Source organism: Camelus dromedarius, chromosome 26 (assembly GCF_036321535.1).
Source record: "Camelus dromedarius isolate mCamDro1 chromosome 26, mCamDro1.pat, whole genome shotgun sequence".
In the NCBI taxonomy this organism is placed as follows: domain Eukaryota; kingdom Metazoa; phylum Chordata; class Mammalia; order Artiodactyla; family Camelidae; genus Camelus; species Camelus dromedarius.
In genome coordinates this window covers 7,608,716-7,626,214 of record NC_087461.1, presented here as the reverse complement: position 1 = coordinate 7,626,214, position 17,499 = coordinate 7,608,716, and the positions used below count along the sequence as shown (strand labels likewise).

Below are 17,499 nucleotides of genomic sequence, written 5' to 3'. Positions count from 1 at the left end.
TGAGGTAAAGGTCAAGTACATTTAAATTCTACCTGTCTAAGCAACTTGATTGTATACGCAGCAGCAGAAGCTTGTGTAAAGACGAGGTGGCAGGAGAGTGTGAAAGTGTCTGGAACGGCACGAACTTTGGAACAAAGTTTTCAGGTTGTATTGGCACAGCTGTCCCCACCCCTTTGCTGAGCTTTTCTATCCTGGATTTCTTCTCTCTTGTGCCATTGTCCCCAAGACCTCCTTAACAGGGACCACACTCATTCAGAATTTGTATTAATGCAGAGAGGAGGTGGGCTAGAATGAACTCTCAGGGGGCTCTCCATAAGGTTTGTCAGGAAAATTAATCACAAAATCCAGATCTAGAGGGGATATGAATGATGTACTGAAGGAAAAAAAGCTTTCTGTGCACCATTAAGCAGTTGAGAGGCACTCACACACACAAATGTTGGATATGCTAATTGCAAGCTGTTAAATTCTTTTTTCATTGGTTCTCATTACTTTAAATTTTTTTTTAATTTAAATTTAATTTAATTTTTAAAAATTTTGTTGGGGGGAGGTAGTAATTAGGCTTATTTATGAGTCCTTGATTAGACATATGATTTGCAAATATTCTTCTGTCCTCTGAGTTGCCCTTTTATGTTCTTGTTGGTATCATTTGCAGTCCAAAGTTTTCAATATTGATGTAGTCCAGTTTATTTTTCCTTTTGTTACTTAATGGTTTTGGTGTCATATCTAAGAAACCATCACCTAATTCTTAACGGTACCTTTTGAATAGGTAAAGTTTTAATGGTGGTAAAGTTCAACTTACCAATTTATTTTCTCTTATGGTTTGTGCTTTTTGTGCCCTGTAATGAGAAGTCTTTGCCTACCCCAAGTCTGCAAATTTATTTTTCTAGAAGTTTTAGAGTTTTAGCTTTTCCACTTAGGTCTCTTTCAAGATCAACTTCAAGTTAATTTTTACGTGTGGTGTGAGGTAAGGATGATAGTCATTTTTCCCCCCATAGGGATGTCCACATTTCAACACCATTTCTTGAGAAGACTTTTCTTTTCTCAATTAATTACTTTGGCACCTTTGTTAAAAATCTGTTGACTGGCTGGATTGATTTCTAGACTCATTATAATATTCCATTACTCTATATGTGTCCTTTTGTTAATACCACTCTGCCTTATTTACTGTAGTTTCCTCGTAAGTCTTGAAATCAGATAGTGTAGTTCTTTAATTTTATTATTCTCTTAAAATTGTTTTGGATATTCTAGATTATTTACATTTTCCTATAAATTTTACAATTAGCTTACCCTTTACCCCCCAAAAATGCAGTGGGAATTTTGTCTGGGATTGCATTGAATCTGTAGATCACTTTGGGAACAATTGACAACTGAAAAAAAAATCAAGCTTTTCAATCCATACATGACCATTCTCTCCACTTATTTATATCTCCCAGTAAAAGCTCAGCTAACTAGAAAATGTGCTGTGTTTTTTATAGTGGTTTGTGAGGGAGTAAAAAAAATTTACTAAATAATATCAAAGGAAATCACTAAAGCAATCTTAAGCCATTCACAGAAGTGGTCATGTTTCTTTAAGTAATTTTTTTCAACTAATGAAGGAAGGGATGAGCATGTTTTACCAATATTGTGCTCTGTTGTGTTGTACGTACTCCACGTGAGATACAAGTATTTCTAACATTTCTGTATTCCTTTTATCCCATGGTAGCATTAAGATATGTATGACTAGTTAGTTACCTGCTGAGCCTGAAAACTAATGATGAAGCACACTTTCTTCGAAGAAAGTTAATTTAATTCCTGAGCAGCCCAAGACACAAAAATATATGCAGCTTCTGGTGCACAAAGCTATTTGAACAGCTCCCCGTTTGTGGATTGCCGGTGTTAGCTTCACGTGGATATTGTATTCATAATTCATGCAGTGTGTTCCCAGAAACAGTTTTAATCTGAACACAAATTATTACTCCCAACAGAAAATCTTTTCTAAGTAGCCAAGCATAATAATGAAGACAAAAGTGTTTTTGACTACGACACCTTAATATATTTCCATACAAATTACCAAAATGTTATCTCTGTTCACAACAGGCACTAACTGAGAGCTTAGAGGGTCTTTGGCTTCTGTTCGGTATTGGGTGGCTGAGAAGGGGGCTGGGGACACACACGAGGCATGGCCGATGGTCTCCGTGCCTCTCTGTGTGGAAGTCTTCATAATGCACACCACTGCAGCCCTCGAGCTTTGTGCAGGGAGCTCTGGGTCACCAGGGGGTGAGGTGGGGCGCTCCACGCTGAAGAGCTGGTACACAGACACTGAGGAGGCTCGGTGGGATGTGAGGGGCTCGGTCTGCGGAGGTCCAGTCTGTGGGAGGTCCAGTTTGTGAGAAGTGTAGTCTGTGAAGAGGTCCAGCCTGTGAGGATTTAGAATGTCGGGGTTCAGTCTATGGAGGGCCCATTCTTTGAAGGGTGTGGTCTGGGGGCTGATTCAGTCTATGGGTGTCCAGTTTGTGAGAGATTTAGTCTGTGGAGGGTTCAGTCTGTGAAGGATGCCATCTATAAGGTGCTCAGACTATTGGGATCTGTCTTTGGGGGGGTCACTCTGTATGCGGTTATGTCCTGTGGGGTTTCAATCTGGCTGGGACATCTTGGTGGGAGGTACGACTGGAGACCTTGGCAGAGGCAAACTCAGTACTTCTGGCTGCAGCAGCTGCTTTTTTGTTATCCTCCAGATTAATTACTTAATATGTTTCTTTTTTGTTTTTCCTGCCACTGGAAAACCTACTGAGATTTGAAGACCTTAGATAGTTAAGAAGGAAAAGATAAAAGCTAACATCCAATATAATCATGAATCGATTTTACTAGGTTCAACTGTGTGACAACATACAGTCATGTTTTTGAGATCTTTTTTTAATGTAAAGCATTTACAACCATAAATTTTCCTCTTAGCTCTGCTTTTGCTGAATCCTGCAAGTTTTGGTATGCTGTGTTTCCATTTTCATTTGTTTCAAGAGGTTTTCTCCTTTCTTTTGTGATTTCTTCTTTGACCCTGGCTGTTTAAGAATGTGTTAATTTCTGCCTATTTGTCAGCTTTCCAATTTTCCTTCTGCCGTTGATTTCTAGTTTCCTTCCATTGTGATTGGAGAAGATACTTTGTATGATTTCAGTATTTTAAAATGTATTTCCTTTTTTGTGTTTTGCGGCCTGACATATCCTGGAGCACATTCCATGTGAATGAGACAAAATGTGCATTCTGCTGTTGTTGGATTGTGTGTTCTGTATGTCTGTTAGGGCTGATTGGTCTGTCATGATATGCAGGTCCTCTATTTCCACACTGATGTTCTGCTTGGCTGTTCCATCTATTATGGAGAGTAACGTATTGAAGTCTCCTATTTTTATAGAGCGCTCTGTTTCTCCATTCAATCCTGCCCACGTTTGCATCGTATATTTTGGAGCTCTGATGTTCGGTACATGTTTGGTACAGGTACTATTTTTCTTGGTGAATAGGACGCTTTTGCCAGTGTATAATATCTTTCTTTGTCTCTTATAAGTTTTGACTTTATATAACCATGTTTTTAAAGCAATCCTGTTTGACAGAAATATTTTTACAGTACTTTTCTAAACATCATCTTACCCATTTTATCTAATTTGAACAAAATTGAACATCTTTCTGAAATTTCTAACGAGCTCTTTAAAGTATGCACGATTTAAAAGTCCCATGCATTATAGAACAATTGTAAAAATTTTGATAAGTAACGTCTGGTCACTAATACTCAAATTTGAGGACCCATAAAAGCACATAAAGAGTAGTTATGCATAGAATATAAAGCATCAGAAACTATCCATTTATTAACTTACACGTTGTACACATATTTATTTGATTTAAGGATACATGTAAAGCTGTAGAGTCAGCAATTGGGGCTTGTAAAATAAAAAACAGCTATCACCATGGACTTCATTGCTTCTAATTCCCTAGTAGATAAACATTTGGGGCTTGTAAAAAGGGTGCCTATGGAGTAATAAATTTCTGAATATATCAGATTAGACATTCTAGTTTGAGATGCCCCCCTGAATTGCAGTTCTATTTGATGACTTATTAAAAGATAAAGACATTCTACTCCAACCAAGCCAATTTCCTCATGCCCTGCAAATAGGATGTGGGTGTTCTGGCCTCAGGTTTTCTCTCATGTCTTCCCAATTTCCTACCCTTCTCAGGCATCTAGACACTCTTTTCTTTTAGAACATAGGCTAAAGCCCTCCTTATCCCACCCAGGCTCCCTAAAGCCTCTCTTTGTACCAGCCCTTCAGCCTGGAGCACAGCTCCCCTCCCCACCCCACCCTGTGCTCGGCACATCCATCTGGCTAGCCCTAATCACCCTCCACACAAAGACGTCTCCTCCACCAGAACCTTCCCTGTGACACCAGAGCATCCTGCAAGAACCTTGAGGAAAGCAATCATTGTATACGACTGCTCCTCTTTTTTTTTTTTTTTTTTTTTTTTTGCTGGGCCAGGTGTTTATCGATGAAGGAAAGTGCTGGCTCCAGGCCCTCAGCGCCCAGCCGGCCAGCAGGCACACAGGGCCGGGCGCTCAGCCTGCAGCAGGAGGGTCTCCGTCTGGGCGTGCGGGCAGTAGGCCGTCCCCCGCAGGTCCTGCCGGGCGCGCTGCACGAACCCGAGAGCGTGGCAGCCACGCGCCGGCGGCTCTGCGCGGGGACGGCGCTCCCGGCGGCGGGCTCAGCGCGGGCCTGGGTGCCCAGCAGCTCGACGACGACGCTCAGCAGCAGGAGCAGCAGCAGCCTCGGAGGCGGCGGCGACCTCGGGGGCCTGCACCGCGGCGGGGGTGGGGGGCCATGGCCGAGCGGAGGGAGCCCAGGCGCCCGCAGTTCAGGGACCCCGCGGCAGCAGCGCTGGCGACTCGGGAAGACGTGCTGCGTCCGGCGTCAATTGCTCCTCTTTATTTTGCGCTGGGTCCAGCAGATGCTGTGGCCAGCCCTGCATGTGACGGCCAGCCCTGCGCGTGGCTGCCAGAGAAAGTGTCCCGGCAGCAGAACGGCCGGTATGGGATGGGAGTGAGCAGATGCGGCCTGTGGTAGTGGCAGACCAGGGGGCCTGGCCGGGGAGGCTGGATGAGGGCAGGTGAGCAGGTGCAGCAGAAGGGCTTCCAGGAGAGTGGGGGGCCATGCCAAGTGGGGGCCTGGGTTCAGGAGGAGGAAGCAGGTTAACAGGGAAGAGGTCTGAGGGGAGAGCTCTAGAACACTCCAAAGTTTACTGCGGTCAAGCTGCATTTACTTTTCAGTGGTTACATCCTGGCCTGCCAATTTAAATACAAGCCCCTGCAGGGCAGAAACCATTGAGTCATGGGATGTAGCCCATGGTAACCTTGGAAATAATCTAATCCCACCCCAGCTTCTGTCCTTTTGAGAGAATCACCGCCCCTTCCTTGGAACCATGGAAATCCGAATGGTTTTTCAGGCTATGTCATGGGAAAAGTTGAGGCTACTAGGAGTGAAGGTGTAAACTCCATCACTTTTCCTGTTTGGGAGGTTTTGTCAGGGATGCGGAAGGAGACTGGGGGGCAATCTCACAGGGCGTATTTGGGAACCTTTTGGAATGCTGCAACTGGAAAGAGCAAGGGTCCGGGGCTGGGGGCCACGGATGCCAGGCTCCCTCCTGCCTCCTATGAGACAGATCAGCCTGGCCTCGCTGGGTCTGTCCGTAAAGCAGGGGGTTCTTGTTGTTTGGGCACTTGTCCTAGACAAGCCTGAGGTTTCAAGTCTCTGTGGCCTTGCACTTCATCTGCTGTCCCTATTTCCTCAGCGCAAAACTCCAAGAAACAAGTGCTGACGTTAGAAATCCACTAGTTGAGTTTTCTGCATTCACTAGCTCAGTCTCTCCGTTTCCCAAGATGATATTTCTAAAACCGTGTCTTATCTCTTTGAATCCATGGGGCTTTATAAATAAGGCATGTTGGTGACAATGCTGACTTGGCATCCCTGATGAATGTAGGAAATTCGATTTCACACACGGCAGGGCGAACGGGAAAGGCTAGGGCCGTAGAGAGGTCCTCTGGTTCCGGTTTTGAAGCAGGTGTTTAGAATTCTGCTAGATTTCCCCATTGCCACATCTAGATGATTAATTTTACATCTTGAAATGAAAACCCTTGCTCCTTTGTGGCTCAGACTCTCAAGCTCTGTTCTTGGCCAGATTTTCTTGTCTCTACCAGCTCCCCATTTTTTTCTTCCAGTTTTATTTATTTGTTTATTTTTCTTCTTCCAGTTTTATCGAGATAGAATTGACAGGCAGCACTGTCCACGTTTAAGGTGGACAGCATAATGATTAGATTGATGTACATCATGAAGTGATGATTGCAATAAGTTTAGTTAAACATCCATCATTTCATATCAGCACAAAATTAAAGAAACAGAAACATTCTTTTTCTTGCGATGAGAACTTTTAGGCTTTACTCTCTTAACAACTTTTATATGTAACATACAGCAGTGTTAATTATATTTATAACGTACATTACATCCCTAGTACTTGTTTATCTTGTAACTGGAAGTTTGTACTTTTTGACTCCATCTTCTTTTATACACTAAAGACTTTGGTGTCTGACACAGCGACTTCTACCCCCTCCTTCAGTGATTGGGATGACGAGTATGGTACTCTCAGTGTCCCTGTGGACAACCCACGTGATAACCTTTAGTGGTTTTCAACACCTCCTCTCCTATCACACAATCCCATAGACACTTTCTAGAATGGTGTTCCCCAGAACTATTTCGGCTCTATAATCTTAATCTTCACCAGCCTATATGTCTGTTTTCAGCCTCGCTGAAAATAGTACCTCAGTTTTTTAATTTACCTCTTCTTTGGTATGATTGAGAACCCCCCAATGACTCCTTCCTCGGGCTTCCTTATCCAGTCTAAACCCTTCCAGTATCCCCCATGGTCACTTCCCTGCGAGCATCCTTCTTTGTCTGCTATATCCACCTTGCAGACGCAAAACTTGGCATCAGTGCAAGTGCCTGCATCCTCAGCCCCTACGTCAGGGCTACTGGGCACCACTGGAGGATAGCACACATTCGGGTGGCTTGGAGCTGCTAGAAATTAAATGTTCCCCAGTCTCACCCCAGTCCCAGCACTGCTCAGCTCTCCTTTCCTGTGGTTCTGGTGAGATTCTTCTTCCATTCTTTTGTTTTCCACTTTCTCCAGACATTGTTTTTCTAAGCTACCTAATGCTCCATCCACTGGATATTAGAACTGTATGAGCCTGTAAGGATGGTACTTTGTAAATTGATATAAAGACACTAAGATGGTATCAAACTTCTTTGAAAACAAATGCCCCATATTTTGGTCATCTTGGTTAAAAAACAGTTGGAAATCTTTAATCAAAATATTCAACAAGTTCAGTGCAAAAAAAAAATAAAGCAGCTTTTGATGTTTTCAGCAAATTGCACTTACTGAAAACAAAACTTAAAACACATCCCTACCAAAAAAAAAAAACAAAACCCCCCCACATCCCTACAAAAGAAACTGAACAAATTACATGATGAGAGCTCAGATAACGTAGAAGAGTTTTGACAGTCTGTGATTGTGCTTTGGAATAACTCAACCTGTGGGCGGTGTCTTGGTGGAGCTCCTATTTTTAATTGGATAATTTTATGTCCATTATGCAGTATTCAAATGTTGAGAAACATTTAAAAAGTCATCAGTAGAGACAATTTATTTGACAGGGTTTGTCTTTTCTAAGTACTCATCAAAGAAAGGTAGTATTTATCCAAGAAAGAGAGCAAAATGACAGTAACTATTAAAAAAATAATTGGGCTGAAATACTTACATATTTTGATTTAAAATTGACAATGTAGAATATTTCTGTTTAGCAGGATTTGCCCTGAATGTACTAGGTGTTGAAGCACTTATATAGAGAGCATTTTCCAAGTTAAAAACATTATGGTTAACAGCAAAGATTCTATTGAAGGTGTCCACAGTTTCAAACTTACTGATTGTAAAATGTAACTTTGAAGATTATAAGCAATGTTATAAAAACTGAAAATGAAAAATCCATGTAGAAAGAAGTGAATTCTTCAGATCTGGATTTGGAGAGGGATATGGATTTAAAATTGATTAAAATACATGAATATGTGCTAAGAATAATTATTCTGCTTGCAGTATTTTCTGATATTCAGGCAATCAACAGAAAAAAGGTTAAAAGAAACTTCTAACATACATGGATAATAGTTATTTTAATTTTTTTGGACATAAGTTCATTTTAAGAAAGTTATTAAGCAAAATTCTTTTTATAGGCCAAACAGTGTGATAAACCAGTTGTCATTCCATAAATAAAAATGTCAGGCATTATTTGGTTCTATTAACTTCGGTGGCTTCTTTCACTCTCTGAATGGCCTGGTTGGATACTAATTTATGCAACAGTTTTAGCCATGATACTCCTTTTTTTTTTTTTTTTGAATTGAAGTATGGCTCATTTACAATGTTGTGTTAGTTTCTGGTGTACCGCAGAGTGATTTGATTTTATATATATACATATATATATATGTATAACTTTTCAGAATGTTTCAATTATAGGTTATTACAAGGTATTGAATATAGTTCCCAGTGCTCTACAGTAGGATCTTGTGGTTCATCTACTTTATATATAGGAGTGTGTATCTGTTAATCCCAAATCCCTAACTTACCCGCCCTTTTCCCCTTTGGCAATCATAAGTTTGTTGTCTATTTCTGTCTTGTAAATAAGTTCATTTGTATTATTTTTCTTACATTCCACATATAAGTGATATCATATGATTTTGTCTTTGTCTGACTTGATAATCTGATCAATGATAATCTCTAGGCATCCATGTTGCTGGAAATGGCAAAATTTCATTCTTCTTTATGGCTGACTAGTATTCCATTGTATATCTATACACATCTTCTTTTGTGATACTCTTTCTTACCTGCCTTCTCTCTAGGAACAAAACCAGTCCTTCATGTCTTTTTTCACTGTCCCATTTATAAATGATTTTATCATACTCCTTCTGCTCTTAGTTGCTCACACATCTTGTTCCTCTAACTGTAAGTTCCCTCAGAACATTGTCTCTGTTATTTGTGCATTCTCAAGGTTTATCTCAAGGTTTATCCCAATACCTGGTCCATAATAATGATTATTAAGCAAATGAATTTAGGAATCTAAGGTGGTTTTTGTAGAACACCCCTAATAAGCTAACCTATCTGTAAACATTTGTATTCAACATCATACCTTGTTTTTCATCACCCCTCCAATAACCATTTATTCGGACCCCTGGTGACTAAGCACATGAGACTGAAAGCATTTCAGGGCAGCTACACGTGAGATTTTCACTCATAATGGATGCAGGAGTGAACTCTAAAAGGGGTGAGGTTGCACTGCATACAGATTTGACATCTACCTTTAAAACAAACCGATGATGCATAAGGAAGATGCATCATTAAAGAAGGGGAATTTCTTGTCTGCGTGAATGTGATGTATGCAGGTGTTACTCATACACAAACCACAGAGCCCATTGGCTGGTCTGTAAGTCTTACGAGAAGTTGGAGAGGCTTCTGTCCAGGGACCGGGCTGTAGCAGAAGGGGTTTTCTAATACAGTGATGTTTTAAGAAACCCTCATTCTCCCTGGAAGAGTGGAGTTCCCTTAGTCAGCAGAAGCTTTCGATGTACCAGTGACATCTATCCATCTCTGTGGGGTCAGACGGGATGGGGCGGAGGCGGTGTGGGGAGAGAAATTGTGTCGGGTCAGACATGAAGTCAGTGCATTAGGAAGTCAGCATTTCAGAACACTTCCTGCTGACTTAAGCCAAGTTCTTTGGAAGAAGGGACCCCATCTATTTTAGATTATAAACCCTTGGTAAATGTCCTTAAAGAGGGTGGCCAAATCTTTTAGACATTCCTGAGATGAGAGATTATTAATTCATGTGTCTAAATACTTAAAAACATGCAAATAATGGGATTGTTCTAAAGTGACATTTAAATGACTGCTCATTTTAAAAATTACATCACTATGTGGCTTGAACAAGTTAACATGTGAAGATGATACAATCTGTCAGCTTCTTGTGTAAATATATGTCACACTTTCTCATTTATCATCCTTATAATGAAAAGAAAAATCTAAGAGAATATATTCAGAAGATATTGGGGATTGGTGGAAAAAATTTTCAAATCATGGTGCTTTTTATTTATTTGGGGTTGGTTTCGGGTTTTGGGGGGGTTGTTTGTTTTGTTTGGTTTTGGTGTCTAGGTCTCTAAATTCTGGAAATACAGGCAATCTGAAATAGGTTACCTTTTACTTTGTAAAATAAATACTTATCTAGGGTGATTACTGTGTAATACTCCAGGTAGAAGTGGGGATGGTGTCGCTGTCTCCTGAGATTCCAACAAGGACTATAAGTGAACCAAGTTTTTAAAGGTGCCTGAAGCGTTGAACCTTGTCTTCGAAGGTTATCTAAAAATAGTCATTGCTAACTTCACTGTACCAGAACTGTGACCTTTAGTGTAGACACGTGTTAGAACTATTTAGAAACATAAGACATGCCTGAGTTTTAGCATCTTTTTCAAGGACTCGGTGCTAAGGATTGTCCCCTCCCATTTGGAAGAGCCACCAGAAATCAATAACCACACTATTAACTTTGCTCAAATATCCACCTTCCCAAGAAGTGTGTTTACTGAACTGAGTAAATTGACCCAGGCCCTTTATGAAGAGCCTGAGTTGCTCATCCTTTGTTTCCAGGAATAGTTCTCCAGCCACTGAATTATGCAAATTTATGTTTGGAAAAGTCATCCCCAGTCCCTCTAGGCAGTGACTCACTGTCTTCAGTTCTCAGTCATCCCAGGCTTGATTTACAGGGAGGAGATGGTGTTTTCGAGTAATGGAAACAAAGTTATGGAAGATGAAGGGCTGGTGGGTGCCCAGAGGTGGATGGACCTGCACCTTGAGAACAGCTGAGTGGGCAGTAATAAGAATTTCAGACTCTTCAGGGAAGTTTTGCAGGAGATGATGAAGGCTAGGCTGCTTTTGCCCTTCAAATGTATCTTCTTTTGTTCCATCACCTCCCAGCTACAGCCCCCTCACCCCCACCCACTCTGCATATGATCCAGAGAGCTGGTGCATTCCCCGTGCAGAGGGAGAATCAGCTTTTTGGGTTAGAGTAACAATGAGTAACAGCGAGTAACAGCCAGATCCCTGCAGTGGCAGTTACACAGGGACGGCTTGTTTCTAAGGTCCGATCAGCCTATTTAGAAGTTAACATTGTTCACACATCGAAATTTATATCATTTTTGCCAATTACATATATGGAAGTATTATGGGCTGGATGAGGTTAGTTCCTATGTGCTGATGTGGGCTGGTTGTGAAGGCACAGTGTTAGTGAATAAGCAATGCGCATAACATTATGTAGCACGTGCTCTTCTTCATGGTTTTAAACAAGATCACACAGGTTAGGTGGACACATATATGCTTATATGTACAGGAAGTCCCTGGAGGAATATTCTGAAAACTGCTAGGAGTTGATTCTTGGAGGAGAGCATGGGTATTTAGGAAGAAAATTTATTTTTTAATAAATACCCTCATATACTATTTGAATTTCTTTTTTTAACCATTTTTGTTTTTAAATTAAAGGACCCCATTTGTACTTATTCCCAGGGTTTTAAGACTTCATTATAAACCCCCTACAGATCTTTAAGAGCCTTTGGGTCCTTCAGCAGACTGGATCTTTCCCTGCCAAACTAGAAGAGTAATTATTTTGCTTCCACCAATAATTTTTTTCCACCAGTAATTATTTTGCTTCCACCAATTGAGAATCGATTGTCAATATGACAGCAAATTCTATCTTTCTGACATAATCAGAGCCGGAATCTTCCTCCGTGAAGATGTGATTGAGCGAGAGGCAGTTACACTGATGCATAATATCAGACCCTAAATGAGAAAAGATCTGGTGCAGTGCATTTTCAGAACAGATTCATTTTTAATATCAGCCTTCATTCTGAGCCCTTAATGAGTTGGGTCTTTAATTATCTCACTAAACCATTTGTATTGGTTCAGGATCAGCTTTTCTTTTTGATTTATTGAGTCGATGCTCAGGAAAAAATATTGCACCATCTATTTTGACAAAGAGCCTTTCAGCACGACACCCCCTGTGTTGTGCCCCTAAAATTGTGTGCCAGAAATGTTTGCATCTGTTCTCTCTCTCCTGAGTTTTACATTTGCAGTAGATTAAAGATGCTGTTTAATCTCCATTAGGACTTTAATATATGATTATGGAACCTTTGTGAATTTATGAGCATCTAATTTTGTTGTCATGTGAGATGGTTGATGTCTGGCTGGGACTGGTGCCTCAGTCTTAACAGAATTAAATTTTCTCATGATCAAATCACTAGACTAAACCGAAGGCCTCTGTGTGTATACAGCATAGGAGTGTCCAAACCAAAGATCTTAGGCATCGGGCTAGAACAGGAGACCACATTTGCCCCAGTGCAAGCAAGGGAGTGAGCAGATGATGAAATACAGGCCTGTTCTCTTGATTCTGGAGATGAATAAAGAGGGGAGCGCCGAAGGTAGCAGCTGCTGGGGGCTGCCAGAGCCACGAAGCTTGGCTTTCCCATTGAAGAACTGGATGCTGTAGCAAACTGTGCTCTTCTGACAATTACCCTCATGTTCCTCCTGACAACGTCTCAGGAACATCTCGGCTCCTTAGCCCAAGAACAGTGTGTTTCAGTTCTTGTGATTTTGAGACTTTTGTGACTTTGAGCCTGGCCGTAGGTACATTTGATTAATGACATACACACACACACACACACACACACACACACACACACACACACACACACACACACACACACACAGGCCTCTGATGGGTTAAAGTTGGCTGAAAACTAATTCCTGCTCACCAGAAATGGACATTACAAAAATCAGTTGGGGATTAAGGTAAACGCAGCATCATTTCAATCCAGGCTCTGCTCAGAAAGGATCTTCATGTTCTCATTCTGTTTTGTTAGGTCAGAAAACACCATGGTGATGCACATCCCCTTGTTTTCCAGAGTAGCCCTTCAGGGGCTGTTTAGTTCCTTCCCGACCTGGCATCGCTCCTGGCCACTAGGTGTACGGGTGGCCTGTGGCTCAGTTGGCAGAGGTCCCTTTGGCAGGAAAGACTGACTCAGTGTAATGGCATCTGGCCACACATATCTGCTTTCATCCTTTAAAAAAAAAAAAAAAATCAACAGTTGATTGATTTAAGAATAAACACAAACCAATCACTAATTGCTAACCTCTGTTTGGCTTCTCAAAGATGAATCATGAAGAAAAAGATCTTAAGAATTACGAGCAACTCAACAGAATTCGGTGCCCTCGTGTTTCAGCTTCAGTATTGGTAGTTGTCCCTGCCGTGTTTGGGAAGAAAACCCATCCAGAATCCCTTAGATACACAGGTCAGGGAGGTGGTGCTAGAATTCCTTTAATTTCCAAAACGCTTACAGCTTTTGCTTGTCCTCAGATTTCTCTATAATGAGTGATATCCTTTTAGATTTTTTAGGAGACTGTTTACACTTCTGAGGAGAGGAAGCACTGAGTTCCCTTCTTAACCATCTTATATAACCCTTTAGAAGAGCGGGCTAATGCCCTCCCCCAGCTTGCCTTCCTGCTTCCGACAACTTGGGTTAAACTGAAAAGAAGAGAGATTATGACCACTGTATGGGGTGACTCTGTTTTTCCCCTGAGGAGGTTTCCCTAGCAACCAACTTCCATAATTCACTCACGTCTCCTCTCCTACCCACCCCCGCCCCTTTCAAACAGCTTCATGTCTATTGGTTACACATACTCATTGACCAAACAAAGTATACTCTTTAATAACCTACTTCTCCTCGTGGCAGTTTGACAGCCTGCTTCATGAAGAGGTTTGACTCCTCTCCCACCCCGATCTAAAATTTAAAATACAGTGAAGCTGAAAACTCTGTTAAAAAACAGATATAAAGTGGTTTCCTCACAAAAGCGTAGATACTAGGAAGTGGTTTGAACTGAGCCTACTATGTATAACTCTAAAAGTCTTTACGTTCAGTTTAACATTAAGTAGAAACCAAATGAAGCTTACATTTTGTCATTTTTATGGCGCATTCTGATTCAGGGGTTCACAATTTCATTGAAAGATTGAAAGTAAACAAGACATTAATGCACAGAGAACTCTCCGATGTGCAGAGATCATGGATGCTGAGAGATGTTTAGATAGTTTTACAATTTGGTCTTGACAGTAGCTCCGCCCTGTACTCTGTGCTCTGAGGACTGGTCGGTTCTTTCTGATGTCCGTTTGGACCTGTTAGCTTCACTCAGGTGTCGCCACGATCACAGGGGTTACGTGACCATAGACCTGATGAGAGTCATGGGGAACTGGCAGAAATCTACGAGAGCTCCCGTGTATCGAGCATTTCTGTGCCAGTCACTGTTCCATGCACTGTTTGTGCACTGTCTTCTTTTAATATCTCAGTGCCTGTTCCTGAAGGCAACTCAAGTCCCATCTCCCTGTGATAAGAGGTCAACACCATTGCTTCGTGATGCAAACGATCACACCTGTGTGGCTGAACCACTCATTCTGGAAACAACAAAGAGGGTGTCAGGAAACTTCTTCCTTTCCCCCCAGATTCTTGAAGACTGTCTTCAAAGTGATGCTTGAAACAGACAAAGGTCCAAGGTGGATAGGGCCATCCTGAAATTGGGCTGATGCGTGAAATAGATGTTAGAAGCAGAGACATTGAACAGATGGAAAGGCAGTCCAGTGACAGTATGAATGGACATTTGTGAAAGGGGATGGAAAGCCTATGGACAAAAGGGGTTAGAGATCTGGCATAGGGCTCCGTTTCTCTGCAGTTTAATGTGCGACATTATTGAATAAAATGAAGAGGAGGAGAGGGACACCTTCCATAACCAAATCAATGTTTGCATCCTGTGAGTGTCGATAGAAATTGATGCTGACTCCTCCGTAGCTGTGGGACCACCCTGACCTTTTGGTCTAGCTCACTTGGGTGCCTGTCACTGACATAGTTCAGTAGTGTCACCTTTGACTCCAAAGAGAGATGAGACAGGCCTGGCTGCTCCTGTTTTGCTCGTTTTTAAAAAGTTATTTTGATTGAAGTATAGTTGATTTACAGTGTTGTGTTGCTCATTTTTTTTAAAAAGTAAAGTTATTTAAACCAAATGGTTGAACTCTTTTCCTTTGTCATAAAGGGCCATGTTAACAAGGTACCTGTTTGATTTCATGCATTGGTAATTTTATTTCCCCTTCACAGCTATTTCTGTATTTTGATACAGCTGTTCAATTCAGCTGCAAAACTAGCCCATTCACCTGGTAGTAGAGTGTGGCCTGTTTCTTGCTGACTGGAATAGAGGCTGTTAGTACATGGTGATTTGTGTGATGTGTGATACTGATGCAAGACGAGTAAGGGGACAGAAGGGAGAGCTCAGAAAATAGACCCCCTTCCCAGTTACAAACTCATGTGTGTATCAGAATACACACATGCACTCACACACACACACAATTTGGTATATGTTAAAGAAAATATTTCAGACCAATGTGGATGGTAGATTATTTAATAAATAGTGCTAGTGATTTAGGAAATAGATCTCTACCTTGCTTCTTCACAGAAAATAAATTCTAGTTGTCCCAAAGATATAATTGTAAAATAATGAAATAGTAAAATACTAAATATCATACTACTTTTTATCACACTGAGTTGTGAAACCCTTTCTAAGCTTGATCTAAAACTCAGAAGCCATGAAGAATAATATTGATAACTTTAACTACGTGAAAATAAGAAATAAAACTTCTTATGGCTGAAAGCAATTTAAAAAGTAGAGGGCAACAGGAAAAAAATATTTGCAAAACACGTAACTGACCAAGTGTTAATTTTTGTATTAATTAAGGTGCAGATCAACAAGAAAGGTGTAAGCCATTTAAATAGAAAAATGGGCAAGAGACTGAACTAGCAATTTCCGGAAGAGAAATGCATTCATTGTCTCAGTGCACAGGGACTGAGCATCGCCTGCCGTGGTAGGGGCTGGGAATTAGCAGTGAGCATGGCTGTCATCCTGCCCCATGGAGCTTACATTCTCGTGGGGTAACAGACAATAAACACAACATAAATGCGTTAGCGAGAAAATAGCACGTTGGTAAAGTGGTATGGGGTGACATGACAGTGTATCAACTGTGTGTTTCTGAAGTTTTGACATCTTGGGCCCTTGCTGGAGAGATAGCCCCTCCCAGCATTCGCCAATTCCTAGAGATCATACGGGATCACCTGTGATCACGCCATCTGTATTCAGACCAGCCCATCCAGAACCCACCCCCTAACTGCCTCCTCCCCCAGGGGGCTCTTACTCTCAGGAACATTACTCCTCTCACTCCTGATCCCCCAGGGCAGATAATTTTAGACAGTCCATACAGCCTAGAAATTAGCCAACTAAAATGATTCATCACTGAAATTATTCAGACTAGCCAACCCTAAACCTGCTTGCCCTGCCTCGCCCGTTCCCTCCACGGCCCCTGTAATGGTGATTTTTTTATATTTATCTATATATATATTTATATTTATCTATATCTATATTTAGATTTATCTATAGTTTTATACAATTACTATGTGTTATTTAATGCTTTAAAATATTTAAGAGAGTTTTTCAAGTGTTGAGATGGCTGAACGAAAGACATGCTAGTGTATTCCAGATTTATTCTCCTCTCTGTACCCCCTAATCCCCCTAAATTTAGTTGCCCTCATTAAAATGCCAGGGAGTTAATGTTTTCTATTTGAAAAAATAAGTTTTGTAATGACTGGATATTACAGGACTCATTCAGTTACAAGTATTAGCTACCCAGTTCACACTGGATTAAGCACAAAGTATTGCTTCAAAACTAAGTCAACAGGGGTAAAACTCGCTTTTGACACAATTGGATTTCAGTCCAAATCTGTTTCCATCCTTTGGTTCTGTGTCCTCTTGGGTTCTTTATTTTTTAGGCAGTTCTTCCAGCTGACAGTGCTAGACTCATCTCTTTACGCTGTAGAAGAACTCTCCTTTTCCCCAAAGTTCCAGCAGAAGGCAGGGTAGGAACTCATTGCCTGCTTGTCCCTTAGACACCCTCTTGAATGCCAGGCACTGGGACAGAGCAACGGCTGTGGTTTCCATCACTGCAGTGTTGGGACTAGGGTCCTGGCCTGAACTTGCCTGGCCTTTGCCAAAGCTCCCCTCCTAGAGACTCAGCCAAAACCCTGCCCCAATCACGAGCTAAAATTCTATTTCCAATTGGGTGGGTTCCCTGACTTACCCAGACCTGGCCCCTTAAGTACTGACTTCCTGGATCCTGCCCCATCTCACTCTCTTAGACACTGACATTTAGATGTTGGCTTCTGTATTAGTTCCTTATTGCTGCTAAAACAAATCACCACGAAATTGGTGACTGAAAACAACGCATAGATTATCTTACAGTTCTAGAAGTGAGATGTCCTAAATGAGGGTCA

At 41.4% G+C, this 17,499-nt stretch overlaps 1 protein-coding gene and 1 pseudogene across 2 annotated transcripts in view; one reads left to right on the top strand and one right to left on the bottom strand.

Moving 5' to 3' along the window:
• CAMK1D (calcium/calmodulin dependent protein kinase ID) overlaps positions 1-17,499 on the top strand; it is a 344,198-nt gene that overhangs the window by 221,111 nt on the left and 105,588 nt on the right. The window lies entirely within an intron of this gene.
• On the bottom strand, positions 4,532-9,263 carry LOC135319350 (NELL2-interacting cell ontogeny regulator 1-like; annotated as a pseudogene).